Consider the following 14,393-nt stretch of genomic DNA (forward strand, 5'->3'; position numbering starts at 1 on the left):
GACACGGGGGGAGAGAGACACGGGGAGAGAGAGACACGGGGAGAGAGACACGGGGAGAAAGACACGGGGAGAGAAAGACACGGGGGGAGAGACACGGGGAGAGAGAGACACGGAGAGAGAGACACGGAGAGAGAGAGACACGGGGAGAGAGAGACACGGGGAGAGAGAGACACGGGGAGAGAGAGACACGGGGAGAGAGAGACACGGGGAGAGAGAGACACGGGGAGAGAGAGAGACACGGGGAGAGAGACACGGGAGAGAGAGACACGGGAGAGAGAGACACGGGAAGAGAGACACGGGGGGAGAGACACGGTGGGAGAGACACGGTGGGAGAGACACGGGGAGAGAGAGACACGGGGAGAGAGACACGGGGGAGAAAGACACGGGGAGAGAGAGACACGGGGGGAGAGACACGGGGAGAGAGAGACACGGAGAGAGAGAGAAGAGAGACACGGAGAGGAGAGAGAGACACGGAGAGAGAGAGACACGGGGAGAGAGAGACGGGGAGAAAGACACGGGGGAGAGAGACACGGGGAGAGAGACACGGGGAGAGAGAGACACGGGGGGAGAGAGACACGGGGGGAGAGACACGGGGGGAGAGAGACACGGGGAGAGAGAGACACGGGGAGAGAGACACGGGGAGAAAGACACGGGGAGAGAGAGACACGGGGAGAGAGAGACACGGGGAGGGAGAGACACGGGGAGAGAGAGACACGGGGAGAGAGAGACACGGGGAGAGAGAGACACGGGGAGAGAGAGACACGGGGAGAGAGAGACACGGGGAGAGAGAGACACGGGGAGAAAGACACGGGGAGAGAGACACGGGGAGAGAGAGACACCGGGGGAGAGACACGGGGAGAGAGACACGGGGAGAGAGACACGGGGAGAGAGACACGGGGAGAGAGAGACACGGGGAGAGAGAGACACGGGGAGAGAGAGACACGGAGAGAGAGAGACACGGGGAGAGAGAGACGGGGAGAAAGACACGGGGAGAGAGACACGGGGAGAGAGAGACACGGGGAGAGAGACACGGGGAGAGAGACACGGTGGGAGAGAGACACGGGGGGAGAGAGACACGGGGGGAGAGAGACACGGGGGGGAGAGACACGGGGAGAGAGAGACACGGGGAGAGAGACACGGGGAGAGAGAGACACGGGGAGAGAGACACGGGGAGAGAGACACGGTGGGAGAGACACGGTGGGAGAGAGACACGGGGGGAGAGAGACACGGGGAGAGAGACACGGGGAGAGAGAGACACGGGGAGAGAGACACGGGGGGAGAGACACGGGGAGAGAGACACGGGGAGAGAGACACGGGGAGAGAGAGACACGGGAGAGAGAGACACGGGGAGAGAGAGACACGGGGAGAGAGAGACACGGGGAGAGAGAGACACGGAGAGAGAGAGACACGGAGAGAGAGAGACACGGGGAGAGAGAGACAGGGAGAAAGACACGGGGAGAGATACACGGGGAGAGAGAGACACGGGGGGAGAGACACGGGGAGAGAGAGACACGGGGAGAGAGACACGGGGAGAAAGACACGGGGAGAAAGACACGGGGAGAGAGACACGGGGAGAGAGAGACACGGGGGGAGAGACACGGGGAGAGAGACACGGGGAGAGAGACACGGGGAGAGAGAGACACGGGGAGAGAGAGACACGGGGAGAGAGAGACACGGGGAGAGAGAGACACGGGGAGAGAGACACGGGGAGAAAGACACGGGGAGAAAGACACGGGGAGAGAGACATGGGGAGAGAGACACGGGGAGAGAGACACGGGGAGAGAGAGACACGGAGAGAGAGAGACACGGGGGGAGAGACACGGGGAGAGAGAGACACGGAGAGAGAGAGACACGGAGAGAGAGAGACACGGGGGGAGAGGCACGGGGAGAGAGAGACACGGGGAGAGAGACACGGGGAGAGAGACACGGGGAGAAAGACACGGGGAGAAAGACACGGGGAGAGAGACACGGGGAGAGAGAGACACGGGGGGAGAGACACGGGGAGAGAGACACGGGGAGAGAGACACGGGGAGAGAGAGACACGGGGAGAGAGAGACACGGGGAGAGAGAGACACGGGGAGAGAGAGACACGGGGAGAGAGAGACACGGGGAGAGAGACACGGGGAGAAAGACACGGGGAGAAAGACACGGGGAGAGAGAGACACGGGGGGAGAGACACGGGGAGAGAGAGACACGGAGAGAGAGACACGGAGAGAGAGAGACACGGGGAGAGAGAGACGGGGAGAAAGACACGGGGAGAGAGACACGGGGAGAGAGACACGGGGAGAGAGAGACACGGGGGGAGAGACACGGGGAGAGAGAGACACGGGGAGAGAGAGACACGGGGAGAGAGACACGGGGAGAAAGATACGGGGAGAGAGACACGGGGAGAGAGACACGGGGGGAGACACATGGGGAGAGAGACACCCACTCACCCACCCACTCACCCACCCACTCACCCACCCACTCACCCACCCACCCACTCACCCACCCACTCACTCACCCACCCACTCACTCACCCACCCACTCACTCACCCACCCACTCACCCACACACCCACCCACCCACTTACCCACCCACTCACCCACCCACCCACTCACCCACCCACCCACTCACCCACCCACCCACTCACCCACTCACTCACCCACCCACTCACCCACCCACTCACTCCCCCACCCACTCACTCACCCACTCACCCACCCACCCACTCCCCCACTCACTCACTCACCCACCCACTCACTCACTCACCCACTCACTCACTCACTCACCCACCCACCCACTCACTCACCCACCACTCACCCACCCACCCACTCCCCCACCCACTCACTCACCCACTCACCCACTCACCCACCCACTCCCCCACTCACTCACCCACCCACCCCACCCACTCACCCACCCACCCACCCACTCCCCCACTCACTCACTCACTCACCCACCCACCCACTCACTCACTCACTCACCCACCCACTCACCCACTCACTCACTCACCCACCACTCACCCACCCACCCACTCCCCCACCCACTCACTCACCCACTCACCCACTCACCCACCCACTCCCCACTCACTCACCCACCCACCCACCCACTCACCCACCCACCCACCCACTCACCCACCCACCCACCCACTCCCCCACTCACTCACTCACTCACCCACCCACCCACTCACTCACTCACCCACCCACTCACCCACTCACTCACTCACCCACCCACCCACTCACCCACCCACCCACTCACCCACCCACTCACCCACCCACCCACTCACCCACTCACTCACCCACCCACTCACCCACCCACTCACTCCCCCCACCCACTCACCCACCCACTCACTCCCCCACCCACTCACTCACCCACTCACCCACCCACCCACTCCCCCACTCACTCACCCACCCACCCACCCACTCACCCACCCACCCACCCACTCCCCCACTCACTCACTCACTCACCCACCCACCCACTCACTCACTCACCCACCCACTCACCCACCACTCACCCACCCACCTGTTGATTGTGTCCAGGTAGGGACAGTGGCGGCTGCGTGGATCCTCAATGATGGAGCCACGAGGCCCCTTCACTCGCACTGCACACACAGAGTACATGATGACCGGGTCACTCACTCACACACTCACACTCACTCAGACACTCACTCACACCCTCACACACTCACTCACACACACACTCACTCATACACACATACACTCACTCACCCACTCACACACTCACTCATACACACACTCACTCATACACACATTACACTCACTCACCCACTCACACACCCACTCACACACTCACTCACACACTCACACACACACTCACTCACACTCACTCATACACACACTCACACTCTCATACACTCACTCACACTCTCACTCACTCACCCACTCACACACTCACTCATACACACATACACTCACTCACCCACTCACACACCCACTCTCACACACTCACACACTCACTCACACTCACACACACTCACTCACACTCACTCATACACACACTCACACTCTCATACACTCACTCACACTCTCACTCACTCACCCACTCACACACTCACTCATACACACATACACTCACTCACCCACTCACACACCCACTCACACACTCTCACACACACTCACTCACACTCACTCATACACACATACACTCACTCACCCAACACACCCACTCACACACTCACCCACTCACGACACGTCGACTCATACACACATACACTCACTCACCCACTCACACACCCACTCACACACTCACTCACACACTCACACACACACTCACTCACACTCACTCATACACACACTCACACTCTCATACACTCACTCACACTCTCACTCACTCACACACTCACTCATACACACATACACTCACTCACCCACTCACACACTCACTCACACTCTCACACACTCACTCATACACACATACACTCACTCACCCACTCACACACCCACTCACACACTCTCACACACTCACTCACACACTCACACACAAACTCACTCACACTCACTCATACACACATACACTCACTCACCCACACACACACCCACTCACACACTCACTCACACACTCACTCACACACTCACTCACACTCACTCATACACACACTCACACTCTCATACACTCACTCACACTCTCACTCACTCACACACTCACTCATACACACATACACTCACTCACCCACTCACACACCCACTCACACACTCACTCACACTCTCACACACTCACTCACTCACACACTCACTCATACACACACTCACACTCTCATACACTCACTCACACTCTCACTCACTCACCCACTCACACACTCACTCATACACACATACACTCACTCACCCACTCACACACCCACTCACACACTCTCACACACTCACTCACACACTCACACACACACTCACTCACACTCACTCATACACACATACACTCACTCACCCACTCACACTCTCACACACTCACACACACACTCACTCATACACACACTCACACTCTCATACACTCACTCACTCACACTCTCACTCACTCACCCACTCACACACTCACTCATACACACACTCACTCATACACACACTCACACTCTCATACACTCACTCACTCACACTCTCACTCACTCACACACTCTCACACACTCACTCACACACACAGGGTACATGATGACCGGGTCACTCACACTCACACTCACTCAGACACTCACTCACACACTCACGCACACTCTCACACACTCACTCACTCATACACACACTCAATCATACACAACAACAACAACCGCCATTCGCCACTAAGTGGCGGTGGCGTCACCACGACGCTTGTGCCAGGCTATGTGCACCCTGAGGCCATGTGAAGTGTCGAACGCCCGCTGGCAGGAGGTCACGGGGCAGACCCAGGTGCCACGGGTCGACTGACTGAGATGACTGGCTGATGCACCACCTGTGCCCCCTACTGTGCCAACCTGCTGTGCTTTAGCCACCCGGCGCCCCGCTCGTTGTTGTGAGCGTCGCTCCTCCGCCCTTCGTTGTTGTTGGAGGGCGACTGCCTCCAACTGCCCAGTAGCATCCTTCACGAGCCTCCTCCACAGAGGCCGATCTTGACACCGCTGGTACAGTCATCGGCAAGTCCACTCAGCTCCACGTCCTCCTGTACCACATCACTCCATCTCTTCTCTAGCCCGTGCCGCGCCCGCTTAGCCCCCTCAATCCGGCCAAACAAAAGCTGTTTCGGCATGCGGTGGCTGGGCATGCGGGCTACATGACCCAGCCATCGCAGCCTTGCCTGCCGGAGGAGCTCACCGATGGGACCCTGCCCAGATCTTTCAAGGATTTGTGAGCTCCTCACACAATCCAGTCTGGTTAAACCCAGGATGGATCGTAGGCAGGCCAGCCTAAATGTTTCTAACCGGCGAAGATGTTCCATTAGGGGGGTCCACGTTTCGCAAGCGTAGAGAAGGGAGGGAATGACCGTGGCCGAGAAGACCTGAAGCTTAGTGCGGAGCGACAGACCAGGTAGCTTCCACACAGCGTTACGCAACCGATGAAAAGATATTGCCGCTCGACTGATTCGGAGTGAGACCTCTGCTGTTAAACTGGAGCCAGTCATAAGCACACTGCCCAGGTATGGGAAACTCTCCACTCTCTCCACAACTGCCCCATCACCGATTGGGAGTTGTGGGGGTGGAGTGTCTGATGGTACAAAATACCCAGGCAGGTGCTTAGTTTTGGTGGGGCTGATGGTAAGGCCCCACCTCTTAGTGGCACGCTCCAGTCTCAGCAGCAGCGTCTCCAACTCCTCCTCTGACTGAGCAGCTATTACCAAATCATCAGCATACATAACGTGGTTGAGCAATAGGGAGCCATCCCTTGACCGCACCCGGGCATCGATTAGCCTCCCATTATATCTGTACCATATGGAGATTCCCCCGGTACAGCTATTGAAGGCTTCACGGACTACGTGGTCAAAATAGATGTTAAATAATGTGGGAGCCAGAGGACATCCCTGTCGCACCCCAAGGTGTACAGGGAATGGCTCTGACTCCCGGCCACGTAGTTTTACCCGGGCCCGCTCACCATCATGAAGGTCCTTAATGATCGTGAGCAGAGGGTCAGGTACTCCAAAAGCACGAAGAACGACCCAGAGCCCAGGCCTACTGATGGTATCATAGGCCTTGACCAGGTCAATAAAGCAGAGATGTAGGGCTTGTTGGAATTCCCTACACCTCTGCTGTAGCAGACGGACAGAAAATATGGCATCTGTGCAGGACCGCCCTTTCCTGAAACCGCATTGGGGCTCCGCAAGCCTCTCCTCAGCGTGCCTGGCAAGGCGATGCTGAATAATCCTTGCCAGGACCTTTCCCGGCACACTGAGGAGTGAGATGCCCCTGTAGTTGTTACAGTCTGTGTGGTCCCCCTTCTTAAAAAGGGGGACCACCAGGGCATCCTTCCAATCCTGCGGAACCCGTCCAGTGGTCCAGACTGTTGTTATGATGTCATATAGGGCAGTCTGTGCACAAACGCCACCCTTCCTCAGCATTTCGCTTGGGAGATCATCTCTGCCCGCTGCCTTTCCTGGTCTCAGACTCCGGATCGCCTTCAATACTTCCTCAGCAGATGGCACCTCAGCCAGCCACTCACAGGGGGTGACTTCATCCAATATTTGAGGCACCACAGCCTCAGCAGGGTCATCCTCACTTTGTGCCACGATGTTTTCCTGGCTGAGGGATTTTCCCTCCCCCAGGACCTCACAGAAATGCTCAGCAAATCTGCGAACCTGTTCCTGGGGGTCGGAAATTGGATCACCGTTTTTTCCCCTAATGATGGTAATAGGTGTGGCGCTGCAGGTTACTTTTTTGATGGAGTTAAATAGAGATTTGTGATCACGGGCCACTGAGGCAGACTCCATCTCCTCAGCAACCCGCGACCACCACCCATCCTTGCAGCGCCTCACGGCTCTCCGAACCTCCGAGCGAAGGCTGCGGTAAGCCTTCTCATTCTCTGACGTGGGATTCTGTAGCCGATGACAGTGGGCCTGTCGCTTTTTCTCAACCATCCTGAACAACTCCTCTGTCATCCAGGGTGTCTGGGGACGTCTGGACCGCGTACCCAGAGCAGCCATTGCAGCTGCATGAGTCACAGTCCTAAACCTCGCCCATTTACCCTCGACATCAGGAGGAGTCGGGGACGATGCCAATCCCAGCCGCAAGCGATGATGAAATTCTCGCTTGCAACTTTCATCAGATAACTGAGACCAGGCCACTTTAGGTTGGAATGGGGTCCTGGGTGTACACCCACCACCGGAGTGGAAGAATGGCAGGCGCATCTTACAGATGACTAGTCGATGGTCAGAGGGCAGATCAGCTCCACGGTAGGTCCTGGTGTCATACACACACACTCACTCACACACACACTCACTCTCACACACTCACACACACTCACTCACACACTCACTCACACACTCACACTCTCATACACTCACACTCTCACTCACTCACATACACACTCACTCTCTCACACACTCACTCACACACTCACTGCACACACACAGGGTACATGATGACAGGGTCACTCACGCACACTCTCACACACTCACTCACACACTCACTCACTCACACATTCACCCACACTCACTCACACTCACTCACACACTCACTCACTCACTCACACACTCACGCACACACTCACACACTCACACACACTCACTCACACACTCACACTCTCACTCACTCACTCACATACTCACTCACACACTCACATACTCACTCACACACTCACTCACGCACTCACACACTCACTCACACACTCACACACTCACTCACGCTCTCACACACACTCACTCACGCTCTCATACACTCACGCACTCACACACTCACTCACTCACACACTCACTCATACACTCACCCACTCACCCACTCACTCATCCACCCACTCACTCATCCACCCACTCACTCACCCACTCACTCACCCACTCACTCATCCACCCACTCACTCACCCACTCACCCACCCTCTCACCCACCCACTCGCTCACCTCTCTGCTGCTGGTCCTCGTCTTCCTCCACCTCCTCCTCCTCCTCCCGCTCTCTCTTCACTCTCACACCGCCCGCTGCGATCCCCCGACCCCTGCTCATCGCGAGCCCCTGGATCACCACGGTCCTAGCAGCTGCGGCTGTGGGGGGGGGGGGGTTGATAGTCGTGATGGTTGTCATGGTGGTAGTTGTAGTAGTTGATGGTGGTGGTTGTGATGATGGTTGTAGTAGTTGATGTGCATCTCTATTTGTTTATACGTATCTACGTGTATCTCTATGGTGTATCTCTATGTGTGTGTCTATGTATACCTCTGTATATCTCTGTGTATCTCTGCGTATCTCCATGTGTATATATGTATATCTATGTATCTGTGTGTATCTATGTGTCTCTATGTATCTCAGTGTGTATATCTGTGTATCTGTCTGTGAATATGTGTGCATCTGTGTGTATATCTGTGGGTAGCTGTGTATGTGTATTTGTGTGTATGCGTGTGTGTATGTGTATCTATGCATGTTTTTGTGTGTATATGTGTGTATGTATCTGTGTGTATCTGTGTGTGTATCTGTGTGTGCAGTCCGGCTAAAATAACCCCCTACCTCCGCGTGGTGCCGGACGGGCAACGCTGTGGTGGGCAGTGGCATGGGGGGAGGGGCCAATTCCGATTTTTGGCCTTTCCCCTCACGGCGTTTGTAACCACCACAGCGGCCAAACGGGGGCTCTGGATGGGTGCGAGGGGCTGGTAACCCCTCCACCTTCAATTAACGACCACTAAACCACGATGCACAAAATGTATTAAGCTTGTGCCAGAGGCCCCGGGAAGACAGGCGTCTATGACGTCTCCTGGCCAAACCCCATTTGGCGGAGACAGGAGACTAAATCTCTACCCTCGGGGCTCCTCCCGAAACAACAAAAAACCACTACAGATGGGAGCTGGACCGGTACCGCCTGGATCTCTGTGGCATTCAGGAGGTCCGGTGGACCGGTTCTAGCTCCTGTCACCATGAGGGGTGGACAGTCCTCTACTCGGGGCAGCAGACTGCCAAACAACAGGGTGTGGTTCTTCTTTTGAACAAAATAATAAAGGGGGCGTGGGAGCGTGACGGTGAGGTGTGGGAAGCTGTAACCCCCAGGCTACTTTGGGCTCGCCTTCCCATCAACCAGAGGCGAGGAGTGGTGGTTGTGGTTACTTGTACCCCCACCGAAGACGAACATCCGTGGAGGGATGCTGGCAAGGCCGATGAGTCAGATGGCTTCTACAACCTCCTGTCACAGGTGCGAGCTAAAGTGGCCCCTCGGGATAGAGTCATCTTGTTGGGTGACTTCAATGCACGAGTTGGTCATGATGCTGGCACCTGGTCTGGAGTGATTGGAAGGCATGGGCCAGATCAGCTCAATAACAACGGTAGGAGGCTGCTAGATTTTTGTGCAGCCCATGGACTTATAATTACCAACATGCTGTTCCGGCATCGGCGCATCCACACAACATCATGGATGCATGCCGGGTCCAAGCAAGAACATCTGCTGGACTACGTAGTGACGGAACAGCGGATGCGGGCCCATGTCCTTGAGACCAGGACCTACCGTGGAGCTGATCTGCCAACTGACCATTGACTTGTCATCTGTAAGATGCGCCTGCCATTCTTCCACTCCGGTGGTGGGCGTACACCCAGGACCCCATTCAAACCCAAGGTGGCCTGGTCTCAGCTAGCTTTTGAAAGTTGCAAGCGAGAATCTAATCATCGCTTGTGGCTGGGGTTGGCATCGTCCCCCACTCTTCCAGATGTCGAGGGGAAATGGGTGATGTTTAGGACTATAGCTCATGCAGCTGCAATTGCTGCTTTGGGTGCATATCAGAGAATGAGGAGGCTTACCGCAGCCTTCGCTCGGAGGTTCGGAGAGCCGTGAGGCGCTGCAAGGATGGGTGGTGGTAGCGGGTTGATGAGGAGATGGGTGTCTGCCTCAGTGGCCCGCGATCACAAAACTCTATTTAACTCCATCAAAAAAGTAACCTGCAGCGCCACACCTATTATCATCATTAGGGGAAAAACGGTGTTCCAATCTCCAACCCCCAGGAACAGGTTTGCAGATTTGCTGAGCATTTCTGTGAGGTCCTGGGGGAGGGGAAACCCCTCAGCCAGGAAAACATCGTGGCACAAAGTGGGGATGATCCTGCTGAGGGTGCGGTGCCTCAAATATTGGAAGTCACCCCCTGTGAGTGGCTGGCTGAGGTGCCATCTGTTGAGGAAGTACTGAAGGCAATCCGGAGTCTGAGACCAGGAAAGGCACCGGGCAGAGATGATCTCCCAAGCGAAATGCTAAGGGAGGGTGGCGTTTGTGCACAGATTGCCCTATATAACATCATAACAACAGTCTGGACCACTGGAAGGGTTCCGCAGGATTGGAAGGATGCCCTGGTGGTCCCCCTCTTTAAGAACATCGCCTTGCCAGGCACGCTGAGGAGAGGCTTGCGGAGCCCCAATGCGGTTTCAGGAAAGGGCGGTCCTGCACAGATGCCATATTTTCTGTCCGTCTGCTACAGCAAAGGTGTAGGGAATTCCAACAAGACCTACATCTCTGCTTTATTGACCTGGTCAAGGCCTATGATACCATCAGTAGGCCTGGGCTCTGGGTTGTTCTTCGTGCTTTTGGAGTAAATGACCCTCTGCTCACGATCATTAAGGACCTTCATGATGGTGAGCGGGCACGGGTAAAACTACGTGGCCGGGAGTCAGAGCCATTCCCTGTACACCTTGGGGTGCGACAGGGATGTCCTCTGGCTCCCACATTATTTAACATCTATTTTGACCACGTAGTTCGTGAAGCCTTCAATAGCTGTACCGGGGGAATCTCCATTTGGTACAGATATAATGGGAGGCTGATCGATGCCCGGGTGCGGTCAAGGGATGGCTCCCTATTGCTCAACCACGTTATATATGCCGATGATTTGGTAATAGCTGCTCATTCAGAGGAGGAGTTGGAGACGCTGCTGCTGAGACTGGAGCGTGCCACTAAGAGATGGGGCCTTACCATCAGCCCCACCAAAACTAAGCACCTGCCTGGGTATTTTGTACCATCGGACACTCCACCCCCACAACTCCCAATCGGTGTTGTGGCAGTTGTGGAGAGAGTGGAGAGTTTCCCATACCTGGGCAGTGTGCTTATGACTGGCTCCAGTTTAACAGCAGAGGTCTCACTCCGAATCAGTCGAGCGGCAATATCTTTTCATCGGTTGCGTAACACTGTGTGGAAGCTACCTGGTCTGTCGCTCCGCACTAAGCTTCAGGTCTTCTCGGCCACGGTAATTCCCTCCCTTCTCTACGCTTGCGAAACGTGGACCCCCCTAATGGAACATCTTCGCCGGTTAGAAACATTTAGGCTGGCCTGCCTACGATCCATCCTGGGTTTAACCAGACTGGATTGTGTGAGCTCACAAATCCTTGAAAGATCTGGGCAAGGTCCCATCGGTGAGCTCCTCCGGCGGGCAAGGCTGCGATGGCTGGGTCATGTAGCCCGCATGCCCAGCCACCGCATGCTGAAACAGCTTTTGTTCGGCCGGATCGAGGGGGCTAAACGGGCACGGCACGGGCTAGAGAAGAGATGGAGTGACGTGGTACAGGAGGCACGGGGCTAGAGAAGAGATGGAGTGATGTGGTACAGGAGGACGTGGAGCTGAGTGGACTTGCCAATGACTGGTACCAGCGGTGTCAAGATCGGCCTCTGTGGAGGAGGCTCGTGAAGGACGCTACTGGGCAGTTGGAGGCAGTCGCCCTCCAACAACAACGGAGGGCGGAGGAGCGATGCTCACAACAACGAGCGATGCTCACAACAACGAGCGGAGCGCCGGGTGGCTAAAGCACAGCAGGTTGGCACAGTAGGGGGCACAGGTGGTGCATCAGCCAGTCATCTCAGTCAGTCGACCCGTGGCACCTGCTGGGTCTGCCCCGTGACCTCCTGACAGCGGGCGTTCGACACTTCACGTGGCCTCAAGGTGCACGTGGCCTGGCACAAGCGTCGTGGTGACGTCACCGACACTTAGTGGCGAATGGCGGTTGTTGTTGTTGTATATATGTGTGTGTGTGTGTATCTATGTGTATGTGTATCTATGTATGTATCTGTGTGTGTATCTATAAGTATCTATGTGTATCTATATATGTGTATGTATCTGTGTATACATGTGTATCTATGTGTGTGTATCTGTATCTATATCTGTGTGTATCTATGTGTGTGTGTATCTATGTGTGTATCTATATGTATGTGTATCTATGTGTGTGTATGTATCTGTATGTGTATCTGTGTGTGTATGTATCTATGTGTATGTGTGTATCTATCTGTGTGTGTATCGCTGTGTGTGTATGTGTGTATCTGTGTGTATATGTGTATCTATGTGTGTGTATCTATGTATCTATGTGTATGAGTATCTATGTATCTATATGTATATATCTGTGTGTATCTGTGTGTGTATCTATGTATGTGTGTGTATCTGTGTGTATCTGTGTATCTACGTGTATCTGTGTGTATCTGTATGTGTATCTATGTATCTATGTGTATCTGTATGTGTATCTATCTATGTGTGTGTGTATCTATGTGTATCTATATCTATGTGTGTATCTATATGTGTGTATCTATATATCTATATGTATCTATATGTGTGTGTGTATATATCTATATATCTGTGTGTGTATCTGATCGTCTGCTCCCCATCAGAGCCTGTCACACCACCACGCACCACCTATATATCTGTGTGTATCTCTCTGTGTATCTATGTATCTACGTGTATCTGTGTGTGTATCTATATATCTATCTATGTGTGTGTGTATCTATGTATATATCTATGTGTGTGTGTATCTATATATGTGTGTGTATCTATGTGTATCTATATGTGTGTGTATCTATATATATCTATGTGTGTGTGTGTATCTATATATGTGTGTGTATCTATATGTGTATCTATGTGTGTATCTATATATATCTATGTGTGTGTGTATCTATATATGTGTGTGTATCTATATGTGTATCTATGTGTGTATCTATATATATCTGTGTGTGTATCTATATATGTGTGTGTGTATCTATGTGTATCTATATATATCTGTGTGTATCTATATATCTGTGTGTATCTCTATATATCTATGTGTGTATATCTATATATATGTGTGTGTATCTATATGTGTATCTATATATGTGTGTATCTCTATATATCTATGTGTGTGTATCTGATCGTCTGCTCCCCATCAGAGCCACCACCCAAGCGGGGCCTTACCTGGGCAGAGCGGCGCGGCCTCTCGCGAAACGGGCCCGCAGCTGAAGCAGCCCCCAGTGGCGCTCAGCACTGGTAGTCTCGACGGCGTGAGAACAGTGCGAGTCGTTTGTTTTAAACCGTGGTAGTTTGTTTGTTTAATGGTTTAAAGAGCGGAGGGAGGCCGCCTTTAAAACTAGCGGAGCGCTGAGGCGGCGTTCAGAGCCGGGCGCGGCGCTTCGCGCGCTTTCCTAGCGTCGCGCGCGTGGTGGCGGTGACGTCACCGTCGCGCGCGACGGTGGCGGTGACGTCACCGTCGCGCGCAGGGGTGGCGGTGACGTTCCCGGAACTAAGGGGCGACGTCACCGGTGGGGGTGGGGGAGGTGAGAGGTGAAGGGGTAAAGGGACGGATTTCCGGTTCCTCTCTCTACTTCCGGCCAGGACGTCACGTCCGCCGATGGTGGGGGGGGAAGCGGGGGGGGTTGTCTTCTGCCCCCCCCCCCACACATACCAACCGGGGCGCATCGTGACGTCACGCGCCGGAGACACTATAACCCCCCGTGACGTCACGCCTCGTCTCCACAAACCACCACCCCCCCCCCCCGTGACGTTACGCCTCGTCGACATCCCCACACCGTGACGTCACGCTACGTTTACAATCA

The 14,393-nt window shown here is 54.8% G+C and overlaps 1 long non-coding RNA gene across 1 annotated transcript; it reads right to left on the bottom strand.

Annotated features, from left to right (window-relative positions):
- Positions 1-3,488: 3,488 nt before the first annotated feature.
- Positions 3,489-14,081, bottom strand: LOC142906648 (uncharacterized). Its single transcript, XR_012930428.1, has 3 exons — positions 13,756-14,081; positions 8,497-8,634; positions 3,489-3,576 (listed from the first exon to the last, which is right to left on the bottom strand). It is a non-coding gene; the product is annotated as an uncharacterized LOC142906648 (long non-coding RNA).
- Positions 14,082-14,393: the final 312 nt, after the last annotated feature.

Source organism: Petromyzon marinus, chromosome 68, assembly GCF_048934315.1.
Source record: "Petromyzon marinus isolate PM22_M1 ecotype Great Lakes invasive population chromosome 68, UKy_Petmar_22M1.pri1.0, whole genome shotgun sequence".
In the NCBI taxonomy this organism is placed as follows: domain Eukaryota; kingdom Metazoa; phylum Chordata; class Hyperoartia; order Petromyzontiformes; family Petromyzontidae; genus Petromyzon; species Petromyzon marinus.